A 15,159-nucleotide genomic window follows, 5' to 3' on the forward strand; every position below is an offset into this window, starting at 1 on the left:
CAGGCTATTGTGCAGTGGTGGGTTTCCCTGGTTCGAACCGGTAGTAAAACTGGCGAGAGGCCCCACTCACTGCCTCGGATGTCCTCATCATCAGCGATCTGCGCATGCGCAGAAGCAAGGCGCGCGAGCAAGCGAAGTGAGCGCCCGCGTGCAATCCCGTTGCGAACCGGTGGTAAAGGTAAGTAGAACCCACCCCTGCTATTGTAGCATATTCAGCCAGCTGCAATTATAATAAATCAAAATTTTGTGTGTTCTATGAAATCCAAGCTTAGAGTCCTTTATGGACGTACCTTGTTTTTATCAGTTGTTTAAGGATACTGATATTGATGCTGTTTGTGTCTTTATCTCTTGCTGACTGTGCTGATAGAGGTAGTCCTCGCTTAATAACTGGTCACTTAATAGTTGTTCAAAGTTACAACAGATTTAAAAAAAGTTACTTAGAACCCATCCTGGAAATTACAATTGCTGCACACATATATATGCAGTCCAGAGCCTTGGTAGTACAGGGGTTTAAGGCACCCTGTTATTAAGCTGGTTATTAAGACCAGCTGCCTGCAATTACTGCAGGGTTCGAATCTCGCCAAGGCTCAAGGTTGACTCAGCCTTCCATCCTTTCTAAGGTAGGTGAAATGAGGACCCAGTTTGTGGGGGCAATAAGCTGACTTTGTATAAATATACAAAAGGATGAAGGCTATTGCTGAGCACATTGTAAGCCGCCCTGAGTCTTCAGAGAACGGCGGCATATAAATCAAATTAAAAAAAAAGGGGGGGGTAGGTTCTACTCAGTGGTGAAATCCAAATTTTTTTACTACCGGTTCTGTGGGCGTGGCTTGGTGGGCATGGCAGGGGAAGGATACTGCAAAATCTCCATTCCCACCTCACTCCAGGGGAAGGATACTACAAAATCCCCATTCCCTCCCTACTCCTGGAGGAAGGATATTGCAAAATCTCCATTCCCACCCCACTCTGGAGCCAGCCAGAGGTGGTATTTGCCGGTTCTCCGAACTACTCAAAATTTCCGCTACCGGTTCTCCAGAACCTGTCAGAACCTGCTGGATTTCACCCCTGGTTCTACTTTCTTTTACTACCGGTTTGCAACGGGGCCATGTGCGCTTGCTTTGCTTGCGCATGCGCACTTCTGCACATGGGCAGAAGCTTCCTGATATTGTCTGAGTCAGTGGGCGGAGCCTCCCGCCGGTTTTACTACCGGTTCTATAGAACCGGTCCGAACCGGAGGCAACCCACTACTGATGCAATCCACATTCACGTGGGCGCTCCAGCTGGGATGGCATGGAGATTCTGGTTCAGTCTCTTCAGGAAAGCCATGTGGTCACCTCTGCGTTTGGATGAAACAGGCCGTTCTTCATGGCTATACAAGCCAGCTTTGAAAATGATCTCCCAGACCAGTCTAGAGGCTATTGAAATAGACTGTTCTTTAGGGGCACTTCATAATCCCCTGATGAACAATGCACTAAGCGAGTTTCTCCAGCAATATTTAGTGGATCTTGGGGTTTTGAGAAAGAGGACTTGGGGCATTAGCAGAACTATTAGCTTTTGCATTAATATTATTAGAAGAATTAGAGCAGGGATATCAAACTCAAGGGCCGGGGGCTGGATCCAGCCTGCAGGGTACTTAGATCCGGCCTGTGGGGCTGCCCTGGAAACAGCAAAGGACCAACCCGCGGTGCTTCGGCCAGCTAAAATGGGCCGTGGCAGCCAAAAACGGAACTTGGGAGCCCGTTTTCGCTGGCAGAGCACTCGGGCCACCACAGGCTCCCCCGACCCGAGTGACATTGAGCTGGCCACACCCATCCTGGCTATGCCCACCCCGGCCCCCTGAGGTCAAACACAACCCTCACTGAAATCGAGTTTGACACCCCTGAATCAGAGAAACCATCATTCCTTTACAGAGGGAATCAGTATCTTGTGCTTTCAAGGAAATGCAATTCAGTGGTGAAAAAAAGTAAAGTTTTAAACTTATGCAGGAAAGCCCAAATGCATCGGTACAGAGCAGAGGTGGTATTCAGCAGGTTCTGACCAGTTCTGGAGAACCGGAAGCGGAAATTCTGAGTAGTTCGGAGAACTGGTAAATACCGCCTCTGGCTGGCCCCGCCCCCATCTATTCTCTGCTTCCCGAGTCCCAGCTGATCGGGAGGAAATGGGGATTTTGCAGTAACCTTCCCCTGGAGTGGGGAGGGAATGGAGCAGTGGTGGGTTGGCCCCGATTCACACCGGTTCTATAGAACTGGTAGTAAAACCGGTGGGAGGCTCCGCCCACCGACCCTGATGTCATCAAAATGCTTCTGCGCATGCGGGCAAAGTGAGTGCGTGCACGCGGCCCCGCTGCAAACCGGTAGTAAAGGTAAGTAGAACCCACCCCTGGAATGGAGATTTTACAGTATCCTTCCCCTGGAGTGGGGTGGGAATGGAGATTTTACGGTATCCTTCCCTTGCCATACCCACCAAGCCATGCCCACGGAACCGGTAGTAAAAAATTTTGAATCCCACCACTGGTACAGAGTAGGCGGTACCTGGCTCAGCAGTAGTAACGGTGAGAGGGACTTAGAAGTCCTACTGGACAGCCACTTAATTCTGAGCCAGCAGTGTGCTTGCTGCAGCTGCAAACAAAGTCAATGTGGCCTTAGACTGCATCGACTGAGGGATAGTATCAAGAGCTTTTTTTGCAAGTATCTGTGCATTAGGTTTTTCTTGCCCAAGTATCAAGTATCTTCGAGACCACCTTCTACCGCATAGCTCCCAGCGACCGGTAAGATCCCACAGAGTCCCGTCAGCTAAACAATGCCGGCTGGTGGGCCCGCGGGGGAGGGCCTTCTCTGTGGCTGCCCCAGCTCTCTGGAACCAGTTACCTCCTGAGGTCCGGACCATCCCCACCCTATTGGCCTTCCGAAAAGCGGTGAAGACCTGGCTCTTCCAGCAGGCCTGGGGCCGTTGAACATGCTCTTGCGATATGGAGAGATCCGGCCATGAAGGGCGTGAATGAGCTTTTAATGTTTTTAATGTTTTTAATTTTTAAGTGTTTTTATAGTTATTTTTTGAGTGTATTGTGAGCCGCCCTGGGTCTTCGGAGAGGGGCGGCATATGTTTAGGTTTAGGTTTATTTGGATTTATATACCGCCCTTCTCCCGAAGGACTCAGGGCGGTGAACAGCCAAAGATATAACTCATACAATATAAAATTTAAAAACACTTTAAAAACATATTAAACAAATTTGACCCATACTAATTAAAACACCCCTTTTTAAAAAGCAAATTAAAATTAAGCAATTAAAAAGAGTTAGGCCAGCCCAGCTTGTTGGAATAAAAAAAGTCTTGAGGGCACGGCGGAAAGTGCATAAATCCGGGATCCTCCGTATCTCTAGGGGGAGCTCGTTCCAAAAGGCAGGTGCCCCCTCAGAGAAGGGTCTCCCCTTGGGGGCCGCCAGTCGACACTGTTTGATGGACGGCACCCTGAGGAGCCCCTCTCAATTTCAATATAAATTGAATGAATGAATAAATAAATAAATAAATAAATAAATAAATAAATAAATAAATAAATGTAAAACCTTACTTTTCTCACCGCTAAATTGTATTTTGTTGGATCGAGGCCCGTGTTCAAGTCTGTCAAGACCCTTCTGGATCTTGAGTCTATTTTCTGAAGGGTAGGCTATTTCACCCAAGCTTGGTGCCCTCTGAAGATCTGATGAAGGGCTGTCACAGAAAAGAGAAGATTAACTTACTCTCCAAAGCACCCGAGGGCAAGACAAGGAGTAATGGGTGGAAGCTCACGAGAAGGAGATCCAACCTGGAACTAAGGAGAAACTTCATGAGTGAGAGTAATTAAATAATGGAACAGCTTCCCTCCCAAAATTGTGGGTGCTGCATCACTGGGGGTTTTCAAGAAAAGATTGGACAGCTATTGTTGAGATACAATAAGGTTGGACTAGAAGACCTCCAGGGTTCCTTCCAGGCCCTATGATTCTAAGATCCTTTCTTTCCCTGGCGTGCTGTGTGAATTTGTGCGTGCTTTACAATGAACACTTTAATGGTGAGAAGGTTTAATCTGCTTGATCAATTGCATAAGATGGTACATCTGATAACAGCTTCTTAATCCATGTAAATGTTTCATTATATCTGCCCATTATGCAAGAACATGCACATGCCCAGAGTCAGATTGCAGAATACGAGAGAGATTTTATCCTGCCTCAAGTGTGGGGGTGAACATGTTTTCTCAGGTGTAGCAAAGGCAGAAGGAATAATGAAAATCTGAAGCCAGAAATTTAGAAACAAGCATTTCCCATTCATTAGTGTGACTTGAACATGTGTCCAAACCAAAGCAAATTAGCTGCCTTTAAACTACCTTTAAATCAATACAAATTACTTGTGCAACACAATTAAGCCCCTGCCTAGCACACATAATAAAGAGGAAAACGTGTATTGGATAGCCAATTAAATTGTTTCAGGATTGTGCAATTGAAGGTAAGTGGAGGTGGCTGGGAATAAGGGTGGCCTCTTGTTTGAGGGTAAAAGCTATCAGAATTAGAATAGAGTTGGGAAGGACCTTGGAGGTCTTCTAGTCCACCCCCCTGTTCAAGCAGGAGACCCTATACCATTTCAGATAAATTACTGTCTAGTCCAGAGGTCTTCAAACTTGGCAGCTTTAAGACTTGTGGACTTCAACTCCCAGAATTCTCCAGCCAGCTATACTGGAGTTGAAGTCCACAAGTCTTAAAGCTACCAAGTTTGAAGAGCTCTGGTCTAGTCTCTTTTTAAAACCTCCAGTGATGGAATGCCCATGATTTCTGGTGACAAGCTGTTCCATTGGTTAATTGTCCTCACTGTTAGGAAGTTTCTCCTTAATTCCAGGTTGCTTCTCTCTTTGATTAGTTTCCAACCATTGCTTCTTGTCTTTCCTTCTGGAGAAAAATTTAACCCCCTCCTTAGTGGCAGCCCCTCAAATATTGGAATACTGCTATTGTGTCACCCCTAATTTTTCTATTCTTTAGGCTTGCCAAACCCAAACTGTGCAGCCATTTTTCATATGTTTTAGTCTCCAGGCCTTTGATAATCTCTTCTCTGAACTTTTTCCAAAGTCTCTTTTTTTGTCCTTCTCTGGTAGAAGAGAGCAGACCTTCGTCGCAGGACGGAAGTTGTTCCGAATACAGCTGCCTTTTGCAATTGACTGATGGAGATTTTGTCAATGCCCAGTGGTGTTTAATGGTGCTCCAGATGTTTTGGGATTGCATCCAAAGTGACTATCACTACAGTTAGTCCTCGACTTGCAATGGTTCATTTAGTGACCGTTTGAAGTTAAAACAGCATTTTTTTAAAAAGTGACTTATGACCATTTTTCACACTTATGACCGTTGCAGCATCCCCATGGTGACGTGATTTACATTCAAATGCTTGGCAACTGGTTCATATTTACGATGTCCCAGTGTCACGTGACCATCTTTTGCAAACTTCTGACCAGCAAAGTCAATTTGTGAAACCAGATTCACTTAACAACCATGTTACTAATTTAACAACTGCTGGGATTCACTTAACAAATGTGGCAAGAAAAGTCGTAACATGGGGCAAAACTCACTTAGCAAATTTCTCACTTAGCCACTTAAATTCTGGGCTCTGTTGTGGTTGTAAGTGGAGGGTTATGTGTATTAGTACTATCTTTGCTTTATTTTGCCACAATTGTTCTATTTCTATTTGTAGGTCTTTGTATTTTGTGATTTTCTCTCTTTGCTCTTCTGTTTTGCTGTTTCCAGGCATCACCATTTCCACTATCCAGACCCCCCCCCCGCCTTTTTGTGTGTATATGTCTTTCTTATCAATAATTCTTAAGCTGGGTGTTATTATTGCCCCTGGGAGTATCGGAGAGGCTCATGACACCTTAAGCGAGCATTCCTGTAGTGTAAACCAACCAATAGTTGTATTCACAAAATTACGTAGGATCAATTGCTATTATGCCAGCTGGTTTCATTTTAAAAATTAACAGCCCAGGCAGGAAATATCATTTTATTTGTGATTTTAGAAGTTCTCTTAATTTTTCCTCCACCACAGCAATTCCTTTTCCTCACCTCTTCCCTCTAACGCCCCACACATCCCTTTATCCCTCTCTATAAGACAGTGTTTCTCAACCTTGGAAGCTTGAAGATGAGTGGACTTCAACTCCCAGAATCCTCCAGCCAGTCCACCCATCTTCAAGCTACCAAGGTTGAGAAACACTTCTATAAGAGCTTTGGTGGCATAGTGGTTAGAATGCAGTACTGCAGGCTACTTCTGCTGACTGCCGGCTGCCTGCAATTTGGCAGTTTGATTTCCACCAGGCTCAAGGTTGACTCAGCCTTCCATCTTTCCAAGGTCTGTAAAATGAGGACTATTGGGGGAAATAAGCTGACTCTGTAAGCTGCTTAGAGAGGGCTGTAAAGTACTATGAAGTGGTATATAAGTCTAAGGGCTACTGCTTATTTATTTATTTGTTTATTTATTGGTTTGATTTATATGCCATCCTTCTCCGGAAACTCAGAGCGGCTTACAATGTGTTAAGCAATAGCCTTCATACTTTTGTATATACCTGCTTAGTAGGGCTTTCGGGCCTCCCCCCAAGCGGTGTTCTTTTTTATACAAAGTCAGCTTATTGCCCCCACAAACCGGGTCCTCATTTTACCTACCTCGGAAGGATGGAAGGCTGAGTCAACCTTGAGCCTGGTGAGATTCGAACTTGCAGTAATTGCAGGCAGCTGGTGCTACTTAACAGCGCTTTAGTCTGCTGCGCCACCAAGGCTCTATTGGTGCTGCTATTGCTATTTCAGGGCTGCAACTGAGAGCAATGAGAAAATGTTGGTGGGAGATGCAGGGTGGGGGAACTCAGGACACACAAACACACAAACACACAAACACACAAACACACAAACACACAAACACACAAACACACAAACACACAAACACACAAACACACAAACACACAAACACACAAACACAAGAGGCAGCACACCTTTAAAATCTTGGCAGTCGGGAGGCAGCTGGTTTGATTTGCCTTGAGCCAGCTTCCCCTACAACCAAAGGGTTCATTCCAGGTCATGGCCCATAATCCTCATCCTCAAAGCCTTTGCAACGGCATGCTTGGGCTTGTAGGCAGTTTGTTTGAGGAAGGGGTAAGAATGGGCAGAGCACAGATAAAGCTGGCAATTAAAACAGCTATTTGTGGTCTGTTGAAAATGTGTGTGCGCCCAGCAAACTTCTTACTGTAGTGCACAACTTCTGCATATCGCCTGGTATCTTTTTAGTGCAGGGAGAGGAAACAGAACTGATGGGGGGGTTATTTTATTGCAAAACTTTAGGCTGCAATCTTGGAAGCCTGCAAGAAAAGTCATTATACTTTTAATGTTTTCTTTAATGAAAAGAAAGGACTAGGGGTGACATGATGGTTAAAACGATGGATGGAAACTAAACAAAGAGAGAAGCAACCTGAAAATAAGGAGAAACTTCCTAACAGTGAGGACAATTAACCGGTGGAACAGCTTGCCACCAGAAATCATGGATTGTCCATCACTGGAGGTTTTTAAGAAAAGACTGGACAGTCACTTGTCTGAGATGATGTAGGTTCTCCCGCTTAAGCAGGGGGATGGATTAGAAGACCTCCAAGGTCCCTTCCAGCTCGTTCATTCTATTTTATTCAATCATAGCAAAGAAGAGGGAGTCACCCTATTCTCCAAGGCACCTGAGGGCAGGACAAGAAGTAATGGATGGAAACTAATAAACCGTCCTAGTAGCAAACCCAAGGGAAATAGGCACTAAGGCATTTTGAAATAGCAATAGCACTTAGACTTATATACCGCTTCAGAGTGATTTATAGCCCTTTCTAAGCAGTTTAACAGGGTCAGCATATTGCTCCCCCAACAATCTGGGTCCTCATTTTACCCACCTCAGGAGGATGGAAGGCTGAGTCAACCTTGAGCCTGGTGGGATTTGAACTGCCAAATTGCAGGCAGCCGGCAGTCAGCAGAAGTAGCCTGCAAGTACAGCGTTCTAACCACTGCGCCACCACGGCTCATTAGTAAAACTTTATTGAATACACCATTTTGGCACTGAAGAATTAAAACCAGTTCTGAGGTTTTCCCATGCAATGCTACATAGTTGAACATTCGTTTCCCCTTCTTCACACCCACAATGATCACACTGGCCAATTATCAACCAGTCTTTTGTTTTGAGGACAGTTCATTTCTCTGTCGGACACCTGCAGTAGTGACCTTGGTGGGTTCTTGGCTCACACGATCTATTCTTGGATCATCTGCATTCTTTTGTCACCCTTCCTTCCCTCCCCGCAGTTTGTTGGCAAGTTGAATGTTTCAGAAGCATTTCATACTTGACAGGAGAGTAGCAATCTAGAACTAAGGAGAAATTTGACAGTTAGAACAATTAATCAGTGGAACAGCTTGCTTGCCTCCAGAACAGTGGTGGATTGCTACCGGTTCGCCCCGGATTTGGCGAACCGGTAGCGGAGGTGGCAGGAAGCTCCGCCCACCCACCCGGACGTCTCTGCACATGCGCAGAAGCATCATATGTGCAGGAGCATGCGTGTGCCTGCGAGCAAACCGGTAGCGACCAAAATTGAAACCCCACTACTGCTCCAGAAGTTGTGAATGCTCCAACACTGGAAATTTATAAGAAGAGATTGGACAACCATTTGAAATGGTTTAGGGCTTCCTGCCTGAACAGGGGGTTGGACTAGAAGACCTCCAAAATCCCTTCCAACTCTGTTATTCTGTCAATGTGTGTTTTGTTTTTCAACGCATTCGTGTATTTTGTAGTTGCCTTTCGGATTGGCAACAGAGACTTTAAAAAGCTGCATAAACTCTTTAAATTTACCAATTTCTGTCACGCTCAGCTCAACCTCCTGAGGCAAGCTCTGATTGTGTATATTTTGCAGTACTGAACTTTAATCAAAGTAGGTACAAAATGGAGCCATGAACCAAAATCTCAGAACCAAGTTTTGGAGGAATGAATTGTTGAGCTTTTAAACGAACAAGAAAAACAGTTGATTTTTTTCCCACATATTTCTTCTTACATTAATGCAGTCTAGTGCCATCATCTGGAGAAAAGTGTGGATAAAACTCAAGGTTTAAATTAAGGATTACTAGGACAGTCTTTCCAGCTAAGAAAAGATCAAGAACAAAAGCGATTATAAGGAATTTCCCTCCTTCATAACTTGCAAACTAAGAAATGGAATAGTTATGAATATTGCTTTGCAGATGGGCATGAGTGAAGCAGATCAGCCAGAATGTTCACTAATGAAGGCAAACAGACATGTCCCAGGATAATGTTGCAAGATCCAACCTAGGTCTGTCACTGTGGGATTAGACGTTTAGCCTTCCCCGATGGCACCTCCCACTGGCGCGCCTGGCCAAGATGTTCCCAAATACGTCTCCAATGTGTTGGAAATGTAAATTACAGAAAGGGACATATTATCATCTCTGGTGGTCATGCCGAAAGGCAAAACAATACTGGCAAGAAATTAAGATAATGATCGAAGAAATCACAAAACAAAAACTGGAAATGAGGCTGGAAATCTTTTTATTGGGAATAATCACAGCACAATACATCAAAGAAATAAAATATCTGATCATCCATATCCTCACAGCAGCACGTATACTTTTTGCCCAACATTGGAAATCTGAGCAGTTACCCACAAAAGACAAAATAATCGCTAAAATTACAGAATGTGCAGAAATGGACAAGCTCACAAAAGAACTGCAAGAGAAAGACAATACTTATTATTATTTAGTGTGGCAAAGATGGTACAGCTGGCTGGAGGCAAAAATAGGAATATAAAGATAACTTTTGACTATTCAATAGAAATGTATAGAATTAAATAAAGAGTCATATATATATATATATATATATATATATATATATATATATATCTTTTTTCTTTTTTCATAGGCTTTTATGTGCATATTCTTTCTAGCCAGGTTTTACCTATGTAAACTTAGTTGTTCTTCAGCCCTAGGTTCTGTGAAATCTCATTCACAAGTTCTTGGGCCCTTTTTCTGCTGCCAAACTGCAACTCTATATATAAATTTTCTTACTTCTTCGTAGGGTTTATGTGTGTTTTTCTTCTAGCCAGGTTTTCCCTACGTAGCCAAGGTTTTTTTTTTGTAGCTCCAGCTCAGTAGAATCTCATCTACTCGGTTCTGGGCTTTTTTCTTTTCTAACACCTAGCAAGCTCTCACTGCTAGGTGGGAGACCTAAATAGATCCATTTCTAGCTCGTTAGCTGTCATCAGTAGGCCACACCCATATCTTATGTATCCTCCCTGTAAAGGCACAGTATCAATTTTCTTACTTCTTCGTAGGGTTTATGTGTGTTTTTCTTCTAGCCAGGTTTTCCCTACGTAGCCAAGGTTTTTTTGTAGCTCCAGCTCAGTAGAATCTCATCTACTCGGTTCTGAGCTTTTTTCTTTTCTAGTAGGGTGTGGCCTACTGATGACAGCTAACGAGCTAGAAATGGATCTATTTAGGTCTCCCACCTAGCAGTGAGAGTATATATACAATCATGTAAATATGTGAATATAGATATAGATACGAATAGAGATAAATAAGAGAAATAGGAAAATAATCCACCGATGTAGTAACTTTTAAGAGTCAGTCACGGGACTGAATTGATGTTTGTTTGTTTTGTATGTTGTCTTAATGTATTTATGTTTGTTTGTTTGTATTTTTTTATTATTATTAATAAAAATCTTTTAAAAAAAAATTTTTTAAAAAAGAAAAAAAAAGACATTTAGCCTTCCGAATTGTCAGACTTGTTCTGTAGCTAATCCCCTGGGAATTCTCTCTCATGGTCTGCAAAATGATTTAGATTAACAAAGTTGGAACGGACCTTGGTCATCTAGTCCAACCCCCCACCCAAGCAGGAGACCCTACACCATATCTATATATCAGGGGTGAAATCCAAATTTTTTATTACCGGTTCTGTGGGCGTGGCTTGGTGGGCGTGGCAGGGGAAGGATACTGCAAAATCCCCATTCCCACCCCACTCTGGGCCCAGCCAGAGGTGGTATTTGTCAGTTCTCCGAACTACTCAAAATTTCTGCTACCGGTTCTCCAGAACCTGTCAGAACCTGTTGGATTTCACCCCTGGTATATATACATTTAGCTCTATATTATTAATCATCCTTAATTATAAATTTACTAACTTCTGCTTCTGTTTTCAAACCATTTATAAAATAAGTCCCATGTTAAATAATACTCTGTTTCCTCTTTATCCTTGATTCTCATAGTTAACCTGTCCATTTTGGCGCAGTCTAGTATTTTCCTTATTACATTTTCATCTATACGTATACTTTCACTTTTCCAGTTTTGTGCATACATAATTCTCACTGCTGTTATTACATGTAATAGTAAATATATGCTTCTTTTGTTGTATTTCCCCGGTAATATACCTAGTAAGAACAATTCTGGTTTTAAATCTATTTGTTGTGCTATCATTTCTTCTAACCACCTTTTTATCTTTAACCAATATTTTTTTGCCATTGGACAGTCCAGTCTCTTCTTGAAAGCTCCAGTGATGAAGCTCCCACAACTTCCGAAGGCAACTTCTGTCCAATTGGTTGATTTCTCTCACTGTCAGAAAATTTCTCCTTATTTCCAGATTGAATCTCTCCTTGTTCAGATTCCATCCATTACTCCTTGTCTGGCCCTCAGGTGCTTTGGAGAATAGCTTGACCCCCTCCTCTCTGTGGCAGCCCCATAAATATTAAAACACTGCTATCATGTCTCCCCTGGTCCTTCTCTTCAATAGGCTAGACAGACTTAGTTCTTTCAAACATTCATCATACAATTTTTTCCTCCAGACCCTTTAATCTAACAGATTAACAGAGTTGGAAGGGACCTTGTAGGTCATCTAGTCCAACCCCCCGCCCAGAACCAGTAGTAAAAATTTTTGAAACCCACCATGGCCTTGTAGGTCATCTAGTCCAACCCCCTGCCCAAGCAGACCCTACACCATTTCTGACAGATGGCAGTCCAGTCTCTTCTTGAAAGCCTCCAGTGATGAAGCTCCCACAACTTCTGAAGGCAGCTTCTGTTCCATGGGTTGATGGTTCTCCCTGTCAGAAAATTCCTCCTCATTTCCAGGTTGAATCTCTCCTTGATCAGTTTCCATCCATTATTCCTTGACAGGCTTTCAGGTGGTAAGAGAGAAGTTGCTGAGGATGGGCTCCAAGCACGAGTCTGAAAGTTTGGAAGACTAAACCTCTGATCCTGCTGACCGACCCATATTGGATCCTGCAGAATTTTCATGCATACTGAACTACTCATGTGTGTGTGGATCAGTTATGGCCAGGGGCACCTGTCAAGGTGCTATTTGGGAGAAGAGATGGCCAGAGGACTGGTGCAGAGAGGCAGGTGGGGCGGGTGGAAGAGAAGGTTGGGATGGCCAAGGAAATGTGTGGGGCAGAAGAAAGTAGACTAGAAGCTGAATGAAGCAGACGTTCTCTCCAATGGAGAGCTAGGGACTGGAAGTAGGGGAACATTTACAGGTCAAATCTAAGAGGAACGAGGCAAGCACAGCACTCCTGCTTGGAAGCTCATAAAAGTGATCCTCAAGTTATGACCATAATAGGCAGGAGATGTGGGAGCTTCATCACTGGAAGCTTTCAAGAAGAGACTGGACTGCCATCTGTCAGAAATGGTGCAGGGTCTGCTTGGGCAGGGGGTTGGACTAGATGACCTACAAGGCCATGGTGGGTTTCAAAAATTTTTACTACTGGTTCTGTGGGCGTGGCATGGCTTGGTGGGCGTGGCTTGGTGGGCGTGGAAGGGGAAGGGGAAGGATACTGTAAAATCTCCATTCCCACCCCACTCCAGGGGAAGGTTACTGCAAAATCCCCATTTCCTCCCGATCAGCTGGGACTCGGGAGGCAGAGAATAGATTGGGGGCGGGGCCAGTCAGAATTTTTACTACTGGTTTTCCCAACTACTCAAAATTTCCGCTACCGGTTCTCCAAAACTGGTCAGAACCTGCTGAAACCCACGTCTGCTACAAGGTCCCTTCCAACTTTGTTAAAGTGTGTCTGTATCTGAGATCTGAACAACTTTTGGCAACTGGCCCAGATATTAGAAATCCACCAATTTCCAGCTTGAAAGCTACCGTATTTTTCAGAGTATAAGATGCACCCCAAAAAAGAGGGTGAAAATCTGAGTGTGTCTTATATTCTGAAAGCAGCCCCGCCCTGAAATCTCCATTTCAGAGGCAGAAAAAAAAGCAAGGCACAGAGCTCACAACCAAGGAACCTGTTGCTAAAATTCACCTCTCGGAACAGCTGATTGGGGGTATTCCAGAGGCCGATCCACCCGCCAATCAGGTTTTTTCTTATTTTCCTCCCCAAAAACTAAGGTGTGTCTTATAGTCCGAAAAATACGGTAGTTTCTCTAAGGGAACTTTAAAAACATTTGTGATCAAATTGAAATAAATACATATCTGAATGAATATTTTGATGCTTAAAGAATGCAAGGAGAAAGAGATGGGGAACATGTGCACCTGTGCTCTGGATCAAGCCAGAGTGTGCTCGGGATTTCTGTGCTTTTCTTTAACAAGTTTTGTTAAATGAGTACAATTTGAGGGTTGAAAGGACACACTGAACCCTGCCTAGGTTCATATCACCAGGCAGGCTGAAATGTCATTGGCTCCTTTGGGCTTTACTGTTTGGGGTGTAGATAGCTATAATGTGTTAATTGTCAATTTTGCAGAGTCCATGAGCAATTTGAGATAGCAAAGGTGAGCCCTTCCTCATCAGAGGGTGCGTTGAGGTTCTGTCTGGCTGAAAGCCCAGGTATCATTATGGAGACAATAAAAGTAGTCCTCGATTTAGTGGTGCGGTGGCCTAGAGGTGGAGCTCTCGCCTCACAATCAGGAGGCTGTGAGTTTGATCCTAGGTAGAGGCAGATATTTCTCTCTCTCGGCACCCTGAGAATATATCTGCTGAATATAACTCCGCATTGGCAACAGGAAGGGCATCCGGCCAGTAAACTCTCAGTTCCATTCAGTTGCCCAGACTCCACTCCACAAGGGATTATGGGACTGTTAAAAGATGATGATGATGATGATGACAAGTAGTCCTCGACTTACGACCACAATTGAGCCCAGAGTTTATGTTGCTAAGTGAGAAATTCGTTAAGTGAGTTTTGTCCCATTTTATGGCTTTTCTTGCCACATTTGTTAAGTGAATTGCTGCAGTTGTTAAATTAGTAATACAATTGTTAATTGAATCTTGACTTTGCTTGTCAGAAGGTTGCAAAAGGGAATCCCATGACCTTGGGACACTGCCACGGTCATAAATATGAACCAGTTATCAAGCATCTGAATCATGGTCACATGACCATGGAAATGCTGCAATGGTCACAAGTGTGAAAAATGGTCATAAGAATGCAGCCGCGTGGGTAATTATGGGGGCAACATGGCGCTCCCATGTAACACCTCTCCTGCGCGAGCTGCACTGGCTCCCGGTGGTCTTCCAGATGCGCTTCAAGGTGTTGGTTCTCACCTTTAAAGCGCTCCATGGCTTAGGGCCAGGGTACTTACGAGACCGCCTGCTGCTACTGATAACCTCCCACCGGCCAACACGCTCTCACAGAGAGGGCCTCCTCAGGGTGCCATCGGTCAAGCAATGTCGGCTGGCGGCCCCCAGGGGGAGAGCCTTCTCTGTGGGGGCACCCGCCCTGTGGAATGAGCTACCTCCCGGAATACGACTGATCCTGGACCTCCGGACCTTCCGTAAGGCCCTGAAGACATATTTATTCCAGCAAGGCGGCCTAGCCTAAATGGTTTTTAATGGGATTTTTAAATTTTATAGACTTGGGGTTTTACATTGGGAGGCCGATTGACTTAATTTCTTTTAATTATCTTAACATTTGTATTGTATGTATTTAATTTTGGCTGTTCACTGCCCTGAGTCCCTTTGAGAGAAGGTGCGGTATACAAATTAAATTAATAAATTAAATAAATAAATAAATAAATAAATAAGTCACTTTTTTCAGTGCTGTTGTAACTTCAAACAGTTACTAAGCGAACCGTGGTAAGTCGAGGACAACCTTAAGAGATTTTCCCACTGTGCGAGCAGCCAAGGTTAACCTCGTCCACAGGATCAACAGCTCTCCTGCAGCTG

The 15,159-nt window shown here is 44.0% G+C and overlaps 1 protein-coding gene across 1 annotated transcript in view; it reads left to right on the top strand.

Annotated features, from left to right (window-relative positions):
* The window catches only part of LOC139323722 (fibulin-7-like), a 142,267-nt gene that overhangs the window by 52,144 nt on the left and 74,964 nt on the right, over positions 1–15,159 (top strand).

The sequence above is a fragment of the Pituophis catenifer genome, unplaced genomic scaffold, assembly GCF_029215685.1.
Source record: "Pituophis catenifer annectens isolate HBS135680 unplaced genomic scaffold, rPitCat1.0.hap2 SCAF_13, whole genome shotgun sequence".
NCBI classification, from domain to species: Eukaryota; Metazoa; Chordata; class Lepidosauria; order Squamata; family Colubridae; genus Pituophis; species Pituophis catenifer.